General features: G+C 40.8%; 1 pseudogene; it reads right to left on the bottom strand.

Annotated features, from left to right (window-relative positions):
- Nucleotides 1-693: 693 nt before the first annotated feature.
- LOC144825726 (U2 spliceosomal RNA) lies at nucleotides 694-808 on the bottom strand (annotated as a pseudogene).
- Nucleotides 809-14495: the final 13687 nt, after the last annotated feature.

Genomic DNA, 14495 nt, shown 5'->3' with positions numbered 1-14495 from the left:
GTCACACCCTCAGTCAGCAGGTCCGGACACTCTGCCACACCTGCTAGCCTCGCCTCTCGTCCCAGCCAACTCCCTCAGCCTACTAGCATGGGGAGTACTAGGCATGGCTTATCTTTTCAGCTGCCCCGGTCTGTTAGCTCTGCCCTCCTTCCAGCAGCTGACCAGCCCAGCTGAAAGCGGGGAATCAATCCGCAGTTCAATCCCCATCTTCTCACACTTCCGTAAAGCGCTTAAAACCTTCTTGTTTGCCCAGGCCTACACGCGTTAATACTTCCTTGGCCCCGTCTGTCTCTGTTGTTTAGAGCTCCCAGCGCCAGGAAGCCGCTTGGCCACAGTGCGCTCAATAAATACTTTATTCATTATTCATTCATTCAGTCAGCCATTAGCTGGTCAGCCTTGCGCTGGTCGGACCCAGGAGTGTTTCACCAACAGGGGGACGACTTAGCCTTCCAGCACATGCTGTTCGGGCCCACCGTTCTGCCGAGGACGTCAGCCTGGCCTTGAGTCATGGCTGACCTGCACAGCAGTCCAACCATTCCTGCTGACCTACGAAAAAAATCACCATCCAGCCGGTCTGCCAGTCAGCCCACTTCACAGTGAGCCACCCAGCAGTCCAGCCATCCGGCTACTAAAAACGTATGACATTGCTGTCATTGCCTCGTCACGTTACCGTCATTCTAATTTTACCGTGCTGAGAGTTTCATTACCACACGAAGTGCAATGAATACATCTCAGCTGACCGTTCTCCCTCTTGAGGCCATCAAGTCAGATACTACACTTGATCTTAGCCAAAAGGCCGAGAAGCAGTAGAGCAAATATGGGACTCAAGGGAACTCACGCCTGATGCGGAGTCCACGTGAGGTCCATTTCGCTGATGTGTATACTCAAGAGTCTTACTAAGTGACATGGGCTGCCGGGAGAGCTCTTGGACACAAGTGGAACCAGCGTGTGGGGAGAAAGAGCACCTCAAAAACAATGTCCAGCTAGAGGAAATGGGAGCGCACGCTCCCTACAGCTGCATTCACTCGGTCACTCTCTGCAGAACTGGCACGGCGTCCCTTGCGGAGATTTGCATCTGAAGTGAAACCCACTCACACTCAAAACCCTACAAATCCTACGGCTGCCGAAGTACATTTAGGGCAGCTTTTGGGACGCTCTACGTTTTCGTACGCATTGTGTGGGGGAAAAAAGTATATGCAATTGTAAGTACCAAACCGTATTATAAAGTATATCAAGGCAAGGCCTGGTATTCACGTAATATCGCCATTATCCGTGTATCACCTGGTGCTGAAGCGTTCTCCAGTCACAATCCCCTCTCTAACATTATAAAATCTATGTCTCGATATTACATGGAAACGAGACCTTGTCTGTACCCCTTTCTGGAGCCATTTTGTTTTACCTTTCCCACTCCAGCACCCTCCCAACTCGGGCCAGCGCACCCTGACCCTGCACACTGTGCATTGCTCTGTATTGACCTGGGAATTGCTAAACCTCGGCCCAAATGTTATTGTCTCAAAGTTCCACAACTACAGGAATAAGTCCTATATTCACATTATTGTGAACACGTCGTCCACAGCACATGTGGACCTATTGGTTCAGTACAGTGAGTAGAACTTTAATGAATAATGTAAAGAAAGTTAGGTACATTATGTTAAATGGAAAAGTAGAACAAGTCGTCATCAATAATTATGGAGGCGCAACAGATTAATGTATACAACATGATTGCGAATCTCCGTGCCCCATAAAATAAAGGGGCATATTATCACGCCACTTTTTGCCGCGTTATTAGCACTTTTCTGCCGATACGAGGCGATAGTTGCATTGCCCTATTATCAAGGCAGCGTTAAGTCAATTAACGTGGCTTAAAGCCACGTTAATTGACTTAACGCTGCCTTGGTAATAGGGGCCCTTTCACGATAAACTCATCGTGAAAGGGGGTGTGCAGTGGGTGTTGCGATGGGTGTTCCACAGCAACACCCATTCACTTTGACGCTGCCACCTATTATTAAGAGAGGCGATAATAGGCTGCAGCGCCAAATTTAAGAACAGGAAAGACCTGTTCTTAAGGTGGCGAAATGAGGAGAAATGCTTCATTTCTTCTTGTTTTTGCTTTTTTCATGTGTGGTGCCTTGTGCGGCACACATGGAAAAAGCAAAATGCCAAGGTTTCTTTATGTACAGGAAGGTGTCCCTTCCTGTACATAAACAAACCTCTTTTTAATAATGCCAATTTGTAACTTACATGTGTGCTGCATGAAGCAGCAGCACACATGTACGTTACAAAATGGCATTTAAGCTTTGGTTATGTGCAGGAAGGAACACCTTCCTGTACAGAAACAAACCTTCCCTGCCTGCTCTGGCGTTAAGTTGTAAAACCTATCGCCATCGCAGGGGGAAACGCTAGGCTGCACCATGTCCTTGGTAATATGGTGCAGCCTAGCGTTTCCGAAGTGGCGAAGAGAGGCTTTAAGCCAAGGCGGCTAACACCTCTTTTCGCCACTTTGTTGATAATATGACCCATAGTTACTGCAATATTTAACCGCACAATCTGCCTCATGCATGGTGAAAGTAGTGCACTCGTCCATCCCTCGCTTTTATGAGGCATTCCAACTGCAGATACATGCACACATAAACGTGGAACTCTCTTTATGTTTAGGTACAGTTCATCTGTGTACTATAGTTTGTTTCTCATGAATGCAACAATCTAACACAGAAACATGTGTACGATTCGTCATAGAAATACACATATAATGTAAAAATGTTTAAAGCAATATATACCTCAATAATTTGGTTTTTGCTGGATTGGTTGAACCTAATACATATACGACTCTGTAGTTACCAATTAACGGGCTACAGCAGCAGAGCAATGAAGTGCCAGTTAAAGAGCCTTTCAGACATTTTTAAAAACGTCGGTAACAATGTAAACAATTTCTTTAATCGCATTACCTCAAATGTTGGCTACTTCGTCTGTCACACACCGCAGCAATTCACAATAATTATGTCACTGCTTTTACTAGCGAGTTATAATTCGGGGGTAAATTATGAAATACAAACCAATGCCATGCCTAAAAAAATAGGAAACAAGTGCATAAAATATACAACATATATTGGGTAACCTGTAATTTGATCAATAATGCATCTCTGGGTTCTGTGGCATCTGCAGATTTGAATTGCATGTTCATTGTCGTGTTACAAGAACTCTTAAACGAAACCATGGAAACAGTATCCAAACAGAGACATCTTTGAAAAATAATATTTTGGAGCAGCCAAGTTTATTATAACGTCTTACTCAATGGTAAAGAAATGGATTGCGATACGGTTGTGCTGCATTGGCACACTGTGAATTGTTATTACCAATGCTAACAGCGTTGTAACTAAAAGTGCAATTAGCGCCTTAAATAGTCTGTCCACACGTAATGCATTGCCACCGACGATGAGTGTCCCTTTTTTGTTTTGAGTTTTTCTTCTTTTTTCCAACAGTGCATGTAATCATCTGGTGGCTCCGTTTTTAAACAGGAAGAACTACAGCATAGCAGATGTATATTAGTTTGTTAAGCATCACACAGTGTGATGAAATGAAGAACCCTGGTTTAAATGACAGGATCCAGGCTTCTAACTAAAAATGTTAAATCGCCAATAGACCTTATCTCCTTGTGTGGCATGTAAGGCGAGAAATGGAGTTTCAGATCTGTGGGGAATGAATCTATAATTTCATTTGGTTACAGGGCACCCGAATATTTTGTATCCAGGGTTGCACAACATAGTGTATTAAAGTACCCCTTCCCTGTGCATAGATGGTATGTCACCGTTCATACCTCTCAGAAGCACTGGACCCTGCTTCCTTGAACTCCTGGGGCTTGTAATACAGGCTTACACGCGGAGCTGGGAGTATTTTATCCCGTGCTGATCTTGTTAGAGTGTTTAAAGTGACTCATACAATGCCCACTTAAAGGAACCAAGGCATGGTTCTGCACACCAGACACATTGCACCAGTAGTAGTATTGATCATGCATATACATTTACAACTCACAGAAATGGGGTCACACTTCACAGTTGGCGGAGTCTTTAAGAAACAGCCCCATGGGCAGAGAGTGCAGGAGAGCCCTTGTTGTAGTGTGGTTTATAAATCTTCTTTGCTGAATGAGTAAATAGACTTCAGGGCCCAAGCACAGTGGCAGAAAATTACGTGTCCGGTTCTGGTCACAGTGCACCTCTTGATGGCAATATTGTGGCTACGCACACTTTAGTATTTTCACTCATTAGTGAAACACGTTCTTCCTTGTTTCGCTTTTACTGTTAATACATCGGTAGATACAGCCTGCGGTTATTTAGGTAAAACATTACACTTGATTAACAATGTGGGAACCATGTTTTGTGGTTTCAAAACTTCCTAAATTTCTGGGGGACACAGAAATAATTTAGTGCGTCGTTTCCAACTCCCACAAACCCGAGTCCAGCCAAGATCCGCTCCTTGAGCACACTTCAGCGCTGGTTGCTGGCACACAAATCTTGCGACCTTGGCATGTTTTGCTGATACTTTTTTGTTTTTTGGGTTTCACAATACCCAGGGCACGAGTCCTAAATAAAGAAGTGGGGGGACGCCCAAAGACAGGAAGTGACGTCACGACAGGAAGTGACGTCACGAAAGGTAAAAACAAAGAAGTGGGGGGACGCTCAAAGACATGGAGTGACGTCACAAACGGAAGTTACGTCACGAAAGGTAAAAATTAGAGCACTCCTTTCTCACACATCTGCATTTTCAAAACACATTTATGTAAATTAGTCCCATAGTGCAGTACATATAAGTTGAAGAAAGAGAGCCTTCATTTGAAAATGTATTTTGAACAAGAATAAAAAACAAAAGATGTTTATGTAATTTCACAGGCTTTTGCAGGGTGTAGAATCAACTCTTGCAATGTTATTTGAGCAGTCCTAAACACATCTCTGTTAACATGGCATTACATACATCACCTACGCCTGTCACATTAGTGAGTCAGTTACAAACGGAAAAAGCCGTACCTGTAGTCTGTTCAAAGAGCCCTTCCGAGGCGGAGGGGGGGGGGGATGTAGCGTTTTTTTGTGAATAGCTTCCCATGTGCCTACTATGCTCGTAGCTACAGCTTCTATCGGGAACAGTCAGAGGAGGGACCCCGGAGCGTTCCCTCTCCATCTTTATATTGGTTATGTTTTTGCATGCAGTTAATGGCAAGAAAACACTTTAATCATCAGCAAGGGCATCTTTGCAGGGGGGACGGCATCCACCCGATAAAATAAATTTAAATAAGTTGGGGGACGCCGTCCACCTGCGTGGTACCCCGACTCGAGCCCTGACAATACCAAAATGCGTTGCTGTAGCTTCAGGCCTGGTAGGGTTGTAGGAGGAGGGGTTGCTACCCACAGTGTAGGCTGTGCTGTAGCTCTGAGTGCCTCCGAGGTAGGGCTTGCCGTCCCGCATCAGCACAGGCACCGCCACCCTCCAGGGCGGGTGTTGGTGGCCCGGGCCCCGCCAGCTCCACGGACTTGACCTGCCGCTTGCAAGCCAGTCACTGCACACCAATGTACTCAAAATGTAATCAAGCTTGTCTGTTTCAGAACTGTAGCGGCGTGCAAGCTTGCTTCACGCTCTGCCAAATCAGCGCTGTGCATATATTCAAGATACACAACCAGTTCATCACTCAATGAATCCAATAAATCAAAATTGATAAGTTTACTCTTTAATCCTCACTGCTTACACTTAACGTTTCTCTTTGTTTTCCATTTAAATGTAATCAATTTATTTTACCCATTTCCATTGTTCTCCGAAGGTCTCCATAAAAGCACAGGAACAAGGTCTATTTCCACATGTCGTGTCTTTATTTAAAAGAACCCAATGCATTTCAGGATACTTCCCTTCATCAGGTGTGTCTACAATGCAAACACATTTAATTAAAATTGAATCAAATATGTACCACCAACATCATAGTTAACATTCCTGATAGCTTATATGAACTGTATGCATCTATCTTACTTAATTTCTTCAAAGCATCATACATATGAACAATGACACTCTGCATGCACCTTGCCCGTAATTAATATGCCCGTTATTCTTCTGTTCGAATTGAAGCCTACTCCCAAGTAAACAACTTCCTGTTTTCCATGTTGCCTAAATACACATCTATTCTCTCGAGTTACTGCAGTTACAAACTTTTTATGCTTATTAATGTACTTTTTGGTACCCATGCTGATCCGTGCCACGTAACCACTTAAGTTTAACACAACATCATAACACCACACTTTCCGCGACATGTGTAGATCTATCCTCTGAACGCCCAAATATACCTCATCATTCATAGAGCGTATTACATGCCACTCGGCTTTGTAAAGTTTCATGCAGTGCCCCTGCACATCTCCCTTCTCTCAGTAAAAAGGAGCACTGATTTGTGGATCCTTCTCATTCTTTTAACGACCCTCCGCTTCAACCAGGTGCTTAATCAAATAACGTTTCTGCAAGTACAAAACTCCGTGCAGGACTACTAGCTTCCTGAGTTAAACTCTCTCCCACTAATTATCAAAAACGTACTCCATGTACCAGCATGCTTTAAAACATGCGCCTCGAGAGAAATTATTGCATTCAAAAAAATTAAAGAGTATTGTGCAACCCTATACTTCCACGAACATGGATGAATGTTTTATACATAATATAAACTTCTGCAACATTTCTAAAATACCGAACAGTTTTCAAACATCAAGGCCATACGGATTATTATTTGGGGTTCTTAGAAACGATTTTAAAACAGTCAACTTGTATGAAATTGATTGCAAAGTCACTTTCCAGACAACATCATTTTGCTGTCGCTGTGTACAATACTGGCACATGTGGAAAAGCATTGTTCCTGTGACTTCGTTTTGTATCAAATCTTAATGAATTTCCTGTTTTTTTCAAAGTTCAACTTCTTTACCTCTCCTCTTTAATCATGGGTGCAATCCTTCCGGGTTAGGACGGAATGAGTCATTCAATGTGAAAAAAGGTGGTAGGATGCACACCAATGTACTCAAAATGTAATCAAGCTTGTCTGTTTCAGAACTGTAGCGGCGTGCAAGCTTGGTTCACGCTCCGACCTATCAGCGCTGTACATATAGAACGAAAAGCGAAGGGACCATCTTTAGATCCCTATTCAAGATGCACAATTTGAGGCTGCTGGCTAGGTGCTCCCTCTTCGTGGCCGACAGGTAGTGCTGCTGCTTAACTGGCGCTCCAGCTCGAAGACCTGCACCAGGGAGAAGAGCACACGGGGCTTCCACCGGCTGCGCTGCTTTGGCCTCTCCAGCCGGCCTCTCCAGCTGGCCTCTCCAGCTCCTCGGGCTCCAACTCCTCGTCTTTCAGGAAGCAAAGCTCTGTGGGAAAAGTAACATAGGGCGGTTATTCCCGACAGGCCACTTTGCCAATTCTTTCTTAAATCTCCATATGCACCCTGAAGAAGGTGAGACCCAGAGAAGGGGTTGTCTCACCAAAACGTGCGGCGGCGCTTGAATAAGTTCCCTCCTTGAATTGTTCCGTTTCTACCATTTTGGATTATTGATCAATACATTTACAAATTATTTCTCTATGTTGCATTTTCTTCATCTTCGACATTATATTGCAAATTAAGCTTTCAGATTCTGTGAGAAACCTGATTAAGACTGGTGTTGGTCAAATCCGTTTCATATCAATGTTATATGGGAACTTTTAGCACGTTTCTGGATTCATTTGCTAGCTCTTATATGTGGTATGAGTGAGGATGATTGAGTATGATTTTTTATGTATGTTGTGAGTGGTGGATGAGAAATGGGATCTGTTTTCTTTGTGTTTTTTCCATTATATATTTATTTGTGACATATCAATTTTTTAAAATGAAAAAATAAAATAAAATAAAATAATGTTTAAATCAACTTGTTAGCGGTGAAGAATTTGGTCATTTGGGTTTAGTCAGAGTGGTGAATTAACAATTGATGCACAGCTTTTCTTAAAGTATCTAGGTAGAGTTTCTGTTTGTATATTTAGTTAGCGATCCACAAGGACCGGCACAAAAAGCGCAAACATCAGCACAAAGCACAGCACATCTTCCACAGCATCGCTTCAGCACACAGGACCTGTCCGCACCTGACTGGGGCCTGACCCCCCCTCTGGGTATGTAGGGAGCACTCACCCAACAACCCAAGGTGACGTCGTACAAAGAGCACCATAGCGGAGCCCTCACACGGCTCCCGGTGGCTAAGGACATAGTAGCAGAGCTCTCACTCATCTGGGGTCATTCAAAGTGAGCCCTTACTGGGTTAGGGACTTTCTTTTTGAGGACTCGCTCATCTACGGTTACTCACGGAGCCAGGAAAGCTCTAGGTGGGCTGTCAACTGTCTATGGGTGCTCTAGCTGAAGTGTTTTTTTCTAACTTTCTGCCGGATTCGCGCGCCCAGCGTGACCCCGGCCAAAAATAAAAAAGCTATTTTTGGCCTGGGGGTCCATGTGGGAACCCCTGAGTAGGCCTAGGGGGTAGGGTGTTTGTACCCTGCCCCCTTTTCTTCATTTTCATATATTTTTGCCTAATTTCTTGTGACTCGGTTCTACTATGACCTTCCGATATTTGCAGATTCAACACACCTTACAGACGGCGTTGCCCCGGGAGGATTTCCTCCCTGAATCTAGTGGTGAATTATCACCACTAGAAAATAGGCTCTTAGAGGAACACATGACCTGCTGGGCAATCACACTAACATATCAGAAACTTATAAACAATTTCCCTGATACTCTCTCATGCCTTCTAGAATTCTGGGAAAGGGATAAAGAAGACTTGCAGGAAGATGAGTGGCGAGAAGCCCCGGCGTCACCCAGAGAAGTGGTAATTATTACACGGTTCTGCTTGGTTCTGCTCAAAATACTCCACAGGGCCTACCTCCCTTGCATTGCAACACAATGGTAAAAATGGGCAGGAGGGCGGATTCACTCTGTTGCAGACACTGTGGTCAGGAGGGAACTTTTTGACATATTCTCTGGGTTTGCCTGAAAATTCATTTATACTGGGGCTCGTTGGTGCCGTGCATGACAGGGATCTGTGGAGAGAGTGTATCAGTTGCGGCTAAATGGTGTCTACTCAATGTGTGGGAGCTATGTATCTAGGAAGGGCGGACCAGATTTAGGTAACATTGGGATAGATGATTGCCAAATGCATCATAGCTCGTCTTTTGGGGGGGCCGATGCTTCTCCAACTATCCCGGACTGGAAAAGAGACATGGATCGGTGGATGGGAGCAGAGAAAACAGTCTATGAGAGTAGAGGCTGCCCCTGGAAGTGGAAAAGGTATGGCCCAAATAGAATGTTCAAAGGTTCCCCCGCTGTTGTCTCATTGCAGTTCTTGGTTTAATAGGATGCAGAGCAGATAGGACCCAGGGTGTGATGAGAGTAGAATAGCCCATTACCGTAATTGATTATGACGGAAATAAATGCTATTTGACCATGTACTGTTTTATTGCTGTAATTTGAATGTAAATGGTGTTATATAATGTCATAACCTGCTTCGTACTGATAAAAAAACGATTTACTTAAAAAAAGAGTTGCAGCGACATGGAAGAAATGACTGAAGGAAGCCCTAATGGCCATGATAGGGTCTCCTTGAGCATCAAGGATGAGAGTAGCCCATTGTCAAAAGACGAAATACAACAACCAAGCTCCAGCCAAGACACCACAACAAGGGTGGAACCGGCAACCAATGATCCCTCAAGAACTCTACCAAGAGTTGAACCTTTGAGAGTTGAAACTGCCCCCACTCCCTCCAGCAAGGATGCTGGAGGGGGTGGGGTGTTTTGCCCTTATAAGACAAAATGGGCAAAAGATAGGGCAGGAAGCAACTCCGATGGTTGCACTCCAACTTAAGGTTCAATTGGAAGCTCATTTTGTTTAGGGGCCAGCAGGGCTAACTGTCCAGATGCTTCATCCTCTAACACCCAAGAGCCAACCACAAGTCATACGACCCATACATAAGGGACAACGACTTGCCTGTCAAAAAACCCATATAAATCCAAGGGCACCTGTGATATTGCAAAGACGGGTAGCATCCTAAGGCAACTGGCCCTGATCACCAACCTGCAAACCTTAAGGTCAATGGATTTAATTTCAAATTAATTCATCTCACAAGGGAACCCCTTAGAAATAGAAGAAACAAAAGCCACTTGGATTTCCGGTGACACAGCTCAGAAAATACTAAAGGAGTGGCAGTGATTTAGGAAATGCGGCATAAGGCAGGTGCCTCATCACACAATTGAGTATCCACACCCATTAGGAGCTCCAGGTTTACCCAATGTAAAGGTATGCTCTCCTGTAGCTACATTCTCAGTCCTTAAAGGAACCCTGACCGAATCACCACCAACAAAAACCTCATCTACAAATCAGACAGGAAAACATAAGTACATGTCCTCAAAATCAGAAACAGATTGGAGATGGCTTTCGTGATCAATAAACTGTGCACCATGCAACCCATGACAACATCCAGAAAGCTGTGCAATAAATAAAGGGAACCATGGACTGCTACAACTGTGCTCATGGAACGCAGTGGCCTAGCAAGCAAATTAACTGACCCAGAACTCCTAGCCTTCCCGTAAACTTTCAACACCGTCCTCTTGAACAAGACATAGCTTAAAGACCCACTCCATAAACAGGGGTTCGTGAACCACTCTGCACCGACTGGTAATTTAAAAAATGTGTGTGAAAATTATTTTTAAATTAAAAATTTGAAGGAAATACATTTCTAAATTTTAAATGTTAAATTTGAAAGTCACATTTTTTTATTATATTTAAAAATTTTAAATATTATAAAATGTTTAAATATTTTAGGAGTGGGTTATTGGGTTTATAGGGGATAAGGTTGGGTAGTAATTAAAAAAATGTGTGAGATATTTTTACAAAAATTAAAAACTTGAAGGAAATACATTTCTAATTTCCAAAAATTTAATTTGAAAATAGAATTTTTTAATTATATTTTAACATTTTATATATTATAAAATGTGTAAATATAGGAGCGGGTTGTTGGGTTTAAAAAACTTTTGTGAATATTTTACAATAATTAAAAATTAGTAGGAAATCCATTTTAGAATTCAAAATTTAAAATTGCAAAAATAGAAAATATTTAATTTTCATACTTTTTTATATATTTTTAAATTTGTAAATAGTTTTTGTTTGGTTAGTTGTGTTTATACTTTGTAATTGTAGGTAGCAATTTACAAATGTTGTTTAGAAAAATGTAGAAAAAAAAATTTGGAGTAAAAAATTTAAACATTTGAAATTTTTAAAATTGGAAAATTAAAATTTTATTTTAATGAAAATATGGTATATATGATTGAATATTGTATATATATATTTAGGCAGTGGATTATTGTATTTATAGGGGATAAGGGTGGGTAATAATTTAAAAAGTTCAGAATAATTTTATATACATTTTGAAAACTATAATTTATTTAATTTATATTTCGAAATTTCAAATGTGAATTTGGAAATTTTAAATTTCTAATTTTGGATATTTTTACTGTCCAGCATTTTCTCTGAATTATGTTGGACTTGGAGTTAGAATAGTAAATTATTATGATTTACTGTCCCGCACTTTCACTGAGTTATGTTAGATTTGGAGTTAGAACAGTAAAATATTATGGTTTACTGTCCAGCACTTTCACTTAGTTTTGTTGGATTGGAGTTAGAATAGTACATTTTTATGGTTAACTGTCCAGCTGTTTCCCTAAGTTATGTTGGACTTGGAGTTAGAATAGTAAATTATTTAGGTTAACTGTCCAGCATTTTCCATTATTTTTGTTGGGTTTGGAGTGAGAATAGTAAATTATTATGGTTTACTGTCCAGCACTTTCCCTGAGTTATGTTGGACTTGGAGTTAGCATAGTACATTATTATGGTTTACTGTCCAGCATTTTCCATGGGTTATGATGGACTTGGAGTTAGTATAGTAAATTATTATGGTTTACTGTCCAGCAGTTTCTCTGAGTTATGTTGGACTTGGAGTTAGAGTAGTAAATTATTATGGTTTACTGTCCAGCACTTTCCCTGAGTTATGTTAGATTTGGAGTTAGAATAGTAAATTATTATGGTTTACTGTCCAGCACTTTCCCTGAGTTATGTTGGACTTGGAGTTAGAATAATAAATTATTATGGTTTACTGTCCAGCATTTTCCCTGAGTAATGTTGGACTTGGAGTTCGAATAGTAAATTATTATGGTTTATGGCCAGCACTTTCCCTGAGTTATGTTGGACTTAGAGTTAGAATAGTAAATTATTATGGTTTACTGTCCAGCACTTTCCCAGAGTTATGTTACATTGGAGTTAGAATACTAAATTATTATGGTTTACTGTCCAGCACTTTCCCTGAGTTATGTTAGATTTGGAGTTAGAATAGTACATTATTATGGTGCACTGTCCAGCACTTTCCCTGAGTTACGTTGGACTTGGAGTTAGATTAGTAAATTATTATGGTTTACTGTCCAGCTCTTTCCCAGAGTTATGTTATATTTGGAGTTTGAATAGTGAATTATTATGGTTTACTGTCCAGCACTTTCCCTGAGTAATGTTGGACTTGGAGTTAGAATAGTAAATTATTATGGTTTACTGTCCAGCACTTTCCCCTAGTTATGTTAGATATGGAGTTAGAATAGTAAATTATTATGGTTCACTGTCCAGCACTTTCCCTGAGTTATGTTGGACTTGGAGTTAGAATAGTAAATTATCATGGTTTACTGTCCAGCACTTTCCCTGAGTTATTTTGGACTTGGAGTTAGAATAGTAAATTATTATGGTTTACTGTCCAGTACTTTCCCAGAGTTATGTTACATTTGAAGTTAGAATAGTAAATTATTATGGTTTACTGTCCAGCACTTTTCCTGAGTTATGTTATATTTGGAGTTAGAATAGTAAATTAATATGGTTTACTGTCCAGCACTTTTCCTGAGTTATGTTGGACTTGGAGTTAGAATAGTAAATTATTATGGTTTACTGTCCAGCACTTTTCCTGAGTTATGTTGGACTTGGAGTTAGAATAGTAAATTGTTACGGTTTACTGTCCAGCACTTTACCTGAGTTATGTTGGACTTGGAGTTAGAATAGTAAATTATTATGCTTTACTGTCCAGCACTTTCCCTGAGTTTTGTTGGACTTGGAGTTAGAATAGTAAATTGTTATGTTTTACTGTCCAGCACTTTCCCTGAGTTATGTTGGACTTGGAGTTAGAATAGTAAATTATTATGGTTTACTGTCCAGCACTTTTCCTGAGTTATGTTGGACTTGGAGTTAGAATAGTAAATTGTTATGGTTTACTGTCCAGCACTTTCCCTGAGTTATGTTAGATTTGGAGTTAGAATAGTAAATTATTATGGTTCACTGTCCAGCACTTTCCCTGAGTTATGTTGGACTTGGAGTTAGATTAGTACATTATTATGGTTTACTGTCCAGCTCTTTCCCAGAGTTATGATATATTTGGAGTTTGAGTAGTAAATTATTATGGTTTACTGTCCAGCACTTTCCCTGAGTTATGTTGGACTTGGAGTTAGAATAGTAAATTATTATGGTTTACTGTCCAACACAATTTCCCCTAGTTATGTTAGATTTGGAGTTAGAATGGTAAATTATTATGGTTCACTGTCCAGCACTTTCCCTGAGTTATGCTGGACTTGGAGTTAGAATAGTAAATTATCATGGTTTACTGTCCAGCACTCTCCCTGAGTTATGTTGGACTTGGAGTTAGAATAGTAAATTATTATGGTTTACTGTCCAGCACTTTCCCAGAGTTATGTACCATTTGAAGTTAGAATAGTAAATTATTATGCTTTACTGTCCAGCACTTTGCCTGAGTTATGTTATATTTGGAGTTAGAATAGTAAATTATTATGGTTTACTGTCCAGCACTTTTCCTGAGTTATGTTGGACTTGGAGTCAGAATAGTAAATTGTTATGGTTTACTGTCCAACACTTTCCCTGAGTTATGTTGGACTTGGAGTTAGAATAGTAAATTATTATGGTTTACTGTCCAGCACTTTTCCTGAGTTATGTTGGACTTGGAGTTAGAATAGTAAATTATTATGGTTTACTGTCCAGCACTTTCCCAGAGTTATGTTACATTGGAGTTAGAATACTAAATTATTATGGTTTACTGTCCAGCACTTTCCCTGAGTTATGTTAGATTTGGAGTTAGAATAGTACATTATTATGGTGCACTGTCCAGCACTTTCCCTGAGTTATGTTGGACTTGGAGTTAGATTAGTAAATTATTATGGTTTACTGTCCAGCTCTTTCCCAGAGTTATGTTATATTTGGAGTTTGAATAGTGAATTATTATGGTTTACTGTCCAGCACTTTCCCTGAGTAATGTTGGACTTGGAGTTAGAATAGTAAATTATTATGGTTTACTGTCCAGCACTTTCCCCTAGTTATGTTAGATATGGAGTTAGAATAGTAAATTATTATGGTTCACTGTCCAGCACTTTCCCTGAGTTAT

Source organism: Lissotriton helveticus, chromosome 3_1 (assembly GCF_964261635.1).
Source record: "Lissotriton helveticus chromosome 3_1, aLisHel1.1, whole genome shotgun sequence".
NCBI lineage: Eukaryota > Metazoa > Chordata > Amphibia > Caudata > Salamandridae > Lissotriton > Lissotriton helveticus.
Note: the sequence above shows the minus strand (reverse complement) of the source record. Positions and strands in the feature narration are given on the sequence as shown.